Source organism: Myotis davidii, unplaced genomic scaffold (assembly GCF_000327345.1).
Source record: "Myotis davidii unplaced genomic scaffold, ASM32734v1 scaffold185, whole genome shotgun sequence".
NCBI lineage: Eukaryota > Metazoa > Chordata > Mammalia > Chiroptera > Vespertilionidae > Myotis > Myotis davidii.
The window spans coordinates 69,517-75,219 of record NW_006297811.1 but is presented as its reverse complement, the minus strand read 5'-3'; the positions used below and the strand labels follow the sequence as shown (position 1 = coordinate 75,219).

Sequence of the window (5,703 nt, the reverse complement as noted above, 5' to 3'; positions counted from 1 at the left end):
ATAAAAAGTATTAGAAAATTACCAATGGCAACACAATTTAAAATAAGTAACTTCAAAATCATAAATAATAGCCACTAAAAAAAAAAAATAAGTTCAGCTAAAACAAATATGTTCAAACAGAACCCACTGTAGGCCAAGATGTGGTTGACTACCGCACATTTTCTGCTCTGTGGGCTGACCATGTGAGTGCAGACTTCCCAGCGAGGGTGCCTGGAGCCTTCCGCAGGAACAAAGGCCAAAGCCAAAGTCCATACTGAGTTTTGGCGCCTTACCCTCAGAAAGTCCTGGACAGTGAGCCAACTGGATTCCCTAAATCCTTCCTCAACATGTTGCTGACAAGTACATCTTTCCCACCCTACACTATACAGGTGTTCTTATTTTTAAACCAAGGGCAGGGCTGTATATTTACCCCTAACAACGCTTTGGTTCTTTATTTCAGCCCACTACGATCCGGAATCTGTGTTTAAGTGCCTTTCCTTTATCTCCAAACTTGTGGCAATTGATAAATGTTACTTTTGTATTCTCCTCCAAATATCTGATAAAAATAAACAGGACACACTTTTTAAATTGCAGTTTTAATATGGCATATACATTGGTAAGCCTAAGAAAACATTCACTTTTTTCAGTGTTTATAGAGAAAGAAAACATTCTACCACTGTTTCTCTGCTGTTTGGGAGGGCGGAGCTTTTTGCTGGGCCGATGGTAATGGGGTGAGCTAACAGCACACCCGTGAGGGCAGGGTCAAGGCTGAGGGTTTTACAAAGGGACTCCTTGTTAGGTCAGGCCTAAAACTATGGAGAAAGGCAGAAGAGGCAAAAGAAGATACAAGGGGACCTGGCAAAGTCCCCAACAAGGCTTCCTTCAGCTTGAGCCTTTTGTTGCTCCTAATGTTTTTCTTTATAGCTATATCCTATATAATAAAAGCCTAATATGCAAACTGACCAAATGGTGGAAGGACAAAATGACCGGTCGCTATGATGCGCACTGACCACTAGGAAGAGGATGCTCAACACGGGAACTGCCCCCTGGTGGTCAGTGCGCCACAGGGGGGGCGCTGCTCAACCAGAAACTGGGTTCACGGCTGGCAAGCGCAGCAGCGCCAAGGAGCAATAGCGAGCAGGTGGATGGACACCCCCCACTGGGGACCTGGACTGCCAGAAGGCGCAGGCCGGGTTGAGGGAGCCGCCTGCCTCAGCCGGGGCCTCTAGTAATAATATAAAGAACAGGGAAAACAATATTTACTTTGTAATATCATGGCAAAAAAATACAACTACAGCTAAAGCTTGGCTCCTTTATAACTAAGGCTTATGCTGTCCATGAAGAGAGGCAGCAAGGCCAATCCTACCTCCATGCTCGGGGAAGAGTGAGCATACCCACTCTTGTGAGGCAAGACAGAAGGGTGAGGAAAAACATCCCAGAAGTGTTATCAATATACAACCATCCATCTTAGCCATAAAAAAACTAAACCAGATACAATGAAGTTGAAAATTCAGCATTTCCAAGCACTTCATTTTACTCAGATCTAATTAGCAGGTTAACAATTAGTCTGTATGGGGGCTAAAAAATATTAATACTTTTCCTCCCATCTTATAAGTTCTTCTGGCTGGGCTAATAATCAAATGAACAGAAACAGATTAACAGGAGAAAAATCAAAGTTTTAATACACATGCCTGGGAAATTCACATAGGCATGAAGATTCCATGAGATTTCAAAGACAGTGAGGCAACATTGGGTATATAAAACATTTTTGGACAAAGGGGAAAAGGGAGGAACTGGGTCTTAGATTTCAGAAGTGACAAAGGACAACCTGAGGGTAGTTGAGGAAGTGGGGAACATACATGGCAGAAAAATCCTTGCTAGGCAACTCAGAAACAATGGGACACAGGGGTATCCAGCTAACAGGCACCTGCCTGAAGCCTTCTTGTTTACCACATTAATTCCTGTTAGGGTACGGGAACATCCCAAGGTCTTTCTGAAGCAGGTTTCTCTGTCTGAATCTCTTAGGCAGGAGGAAGGAGAATGGGGAGAATCAAAAGCTCCCTGAGTCTTATTTCTTAATAAACAGCTTAACCTCAATTTCTCAACAGAGCAATTTCACGGTAGCAGAATTTTGGTTCCCTTCATCTGCAACAAAAATTCTTTTTACTAATGAAAAAAAAGACACACAACCTGAAGACCAATGTGATTTTGCTTTATTGACTACTTTCCCCACACCCAATATTTACAGATGTAATAAGTGGAATTAAAAGACTATCATAGGAACATTTAAAAAAGTCCATCTGAAACACTCTTAATGGAAATCACTTCATGTGTGTCAATACAATAACTAATTTATAATTTTCAGCCATTATCCATCATGCTTCATTTCATAAAAATTCTATTTTCAAGGAGAGATAAAGCTGAGAAAATATAAAAAAATTCAGAAAAATATTTCCATATCTAGTCACAATCTTCCAGTTTTTCTGTAAAAGAAATCAATGACAATTATAGACATATGGGCCACTGTGAATTAAATAAAAATTTTTCTTAATTGCATAACTACGTTCTCTAGTGTCATATTTAACTTTTAGTATAGAAAAACCTATGCATCTTTTATCATATTTTCATAATAGGCTAATATCTTTTGTCGTTTAAAAGGAAATACATATCCAAATTTAAAATCATCACCTAAATATTACCTTCTAATTAGCTACAAGGTATATGGCCACATGTTATTACCTTGACTCTCCATTATGATGGTCCATAGGATGGAATAAGATGGACAACAAAATGAGGAAGTCCCCTAACCAGTCCTCATGCCACTTGCTCTAGAAGCCAGCTGCTTTCACAAACATTAAGAGGACATCAGAAATAAAGCATTTGCCAAAACCGGTTTGGCTCAGTGGATGGAGTGTTGGCCTGCGGACTGAGGGGTCCCAGGTTCGATTCCGGTCAAGGGCATGTGCCTGGGTTGTGGGCACGTCCCCAGTGGGAGATGTGCAGGAGGCAGCTGATCAAAGTTTCTCTCTCATCGATGTTTCTCTCTCATCGATGTTTCTGGCTCTCTATCTCTCTCCCTGCCTCGCTGTAAAAAATCAATAAAATATATTTATAAAAAAAAGAAAGAAAGAAAGAAAGCATTTACCTCTGCATGTCTGAGAGATGCCAGGGACATGTGGACTAATGGACCTAACTTAACAGTATTCTCAGAATAGAACTCCAAACACTCTGGTATGGAGATCAGTGGGGAAGAAGGAGGGCATTATTTTCTCTACCTGCACAAATTAAGGTTTCTCTCGCTGGTTCAGGAGAGCTAGCTGGCTTTACTACCCATTCAAAGAATGCAGGAATATAGTGTCTCTTATCTTTAAAAAGTATGGCTGTGTTATTACAGCATTTAATTCCTTCCTACGCATTTTTTAATAATTTCAAAATTGCCAAAGACAAAATAAATTAGTGTGTCAGTGACAGCAACTTCTATAGTATTAAAACTCTAAAAACTCACTTAGCAGTGTTTAATGGTATTCCTGTTGCTAGACTAACATGCTGAAGGGGCATATAAGCACCACTTAGGAAATAATAGTGAATAAATATCGTTTATTATCCACAATGTAAAAACATCCACTTGCCAAAAAAATCCTTGTAATGGTGGTTGCGCTGGATATTTTATTGCTCTTTTTTTTTTAAAGTAAAAATTTATCTTATACACAATTCATAGGCTTCCTACTCAACAAAGTTATTTTTTTAAGTAATATAAAGGCAAATTTCAGAATGTTATGTATGGGTCATCACAGAGTCGAAACCACGAGAGTCCAAATTGATGGTGCTTAAAGAGCAATTTTAAAATAACAAAAATTACCCCTATTGGTGAAGAGTTTAAATAGCTGATAAAAATATAATAGAAATGAGGGTAAAAATTGGAATACAGGGTGTATTTGCAATTAAACCATGGCAGAAAACACCCTCATCTAGTGACTATTCAATGTTAACAAATGCAAGTATCTGTTTTAGAGAAATCAGACAATACACATGCTTATTATGTCTCTATTCAATGCAAATATACTATGAATTTAATTTTTTTAAGTCCACATTTTGTTCTGAAACTTGCCATTTACCAAAACACAACACAATGGTGGCCATTGTTCCTTGGGCAACAGAACATGCTAGCTTTCTCAAAATGCAGGGCTGACTTACCCGTGTGGTCAATAATTGATCATCTTTCGAAGGGCATCATAGCATTTCCATTTGTCTGGGATGTAGAATGGCTCAAAAATGTGAGGAAAGGGGGTGTCGTACCCACATACTCTGGATATAGGAGCCTCCAGGTTCAGGAAGCACTCTTCCTGCAGATATGAACACAGGTGGTTAACTTCAAGAAGATATCTTTCGAGTTCCTTTCGCGCACTTGCTGCTGTCCACCTCTCCATGGGGCTCTCCTCGTGTCACTGGAGCCATGGCGTTGGCTGAGACCCACCTGGCAGCATCCTCCCTGCCCAATGCTGACCGCGGCCGCCCCCGGGTGCGGCCCGGAGGGAACTGGGCGACAGTGGTACTCGGCACACAGTGGGACGACGAAGGCAAAGGGAAGGTGGTGGATCTGCTGGCACAGGACGCGGACATCGTGTGCCGCTGCCAGGGAGGAAATAATGCCAGCCACACAGCTGTTATAGATTCCGTGGAGTATGATTTTCATCTTTAACCCAGTGGAATAATTAATCTAAATGTTACTGCATTCATTGGAAATGGTGTGGTAATTCATCTACCGGGATTATTTGAGGAAGCAGAAAAAAAAAATGTTAAAAAAGGAAAAGGGCTGGAAGGCCGGGGAAAAAGGCTTATCATATCTGACAGAGCTCATAATGTGTTTGATTTTCAGCAAGCAGCTGATGGCATCCAGGAACAGCAGAGACAAGAACAAGCAGGAAAGCATTTGGGTACCACAGAAAAGGGCATCGGCCCAGTTTATTCTTCCAAAGCTGCTCGGAGTGGACTCAGGATGTGCGTCTGGTTTCTGATTTCGATGGCTTCTCTGAGAGGTTCAAAGTTCTGGCAAACCAGTACAAATCTATATACCCCACTTTGGAAAGGGTTATATGGAAAGAATTTAACCAATGGTGAGAGACAGAGTGTATTTTCTATATGAGGCCCTACATGGACCACCAAAGAAAATCTTGGTAGAAGGTGCAAATGCAGCACTTTTAGATATTGATTTTGAAACTTACCCTTTTGTAACTTCCTCAAACTGTACAATTGGAGGTGTTTGTACTGGATTGAATATGACCCCTCAGAATGTTGGAGAAGTGTGTGGGGTTGTGAAAGCTTATACAACTAGAGTTGGTATCTGTGCCTTTCCTACAGAGCATGACAATGAAATTGGAGAATTATTACAGACAAGGGGTGGAGAGTTTGGTGTGACTACTGGAAGGAAAAGAAGATGTGGCTGGTTGGATCTCGTTTTGCTTAAATATGCTCATATGATTAATGGATTTACTGCACTGGCACTTACCAAATTGAATATTTTGGACATGTTTACAGAAATTAAAGTTGGAGTTGCTTACAAGTTAGATGGTGAAATTATACCTCATTTCCCAGCAAACCAAGAGATCTATTAAGTTCAATATAAGACTCTTCCAGGATGGAACACAGACATATCAAATGCAAGGACATTTAAAGAACTGCCAGTTAACGCACAAAATTACGTTCAATTTATTGAAGATGAGCTTC

General features: G+C 40.5%; 1 pseudogene; it reads left to right on the top strand.

Annotated features, from left to right (window-relative positions):
• Positions 1-4,328: 4,328 nt before the first annotated feature.
• The window catches only part of LOC102774229, a 28,067-nt pseudogene continuing 26,692 nt past the window's right edge, over positions 4,329-5,703 (top strand).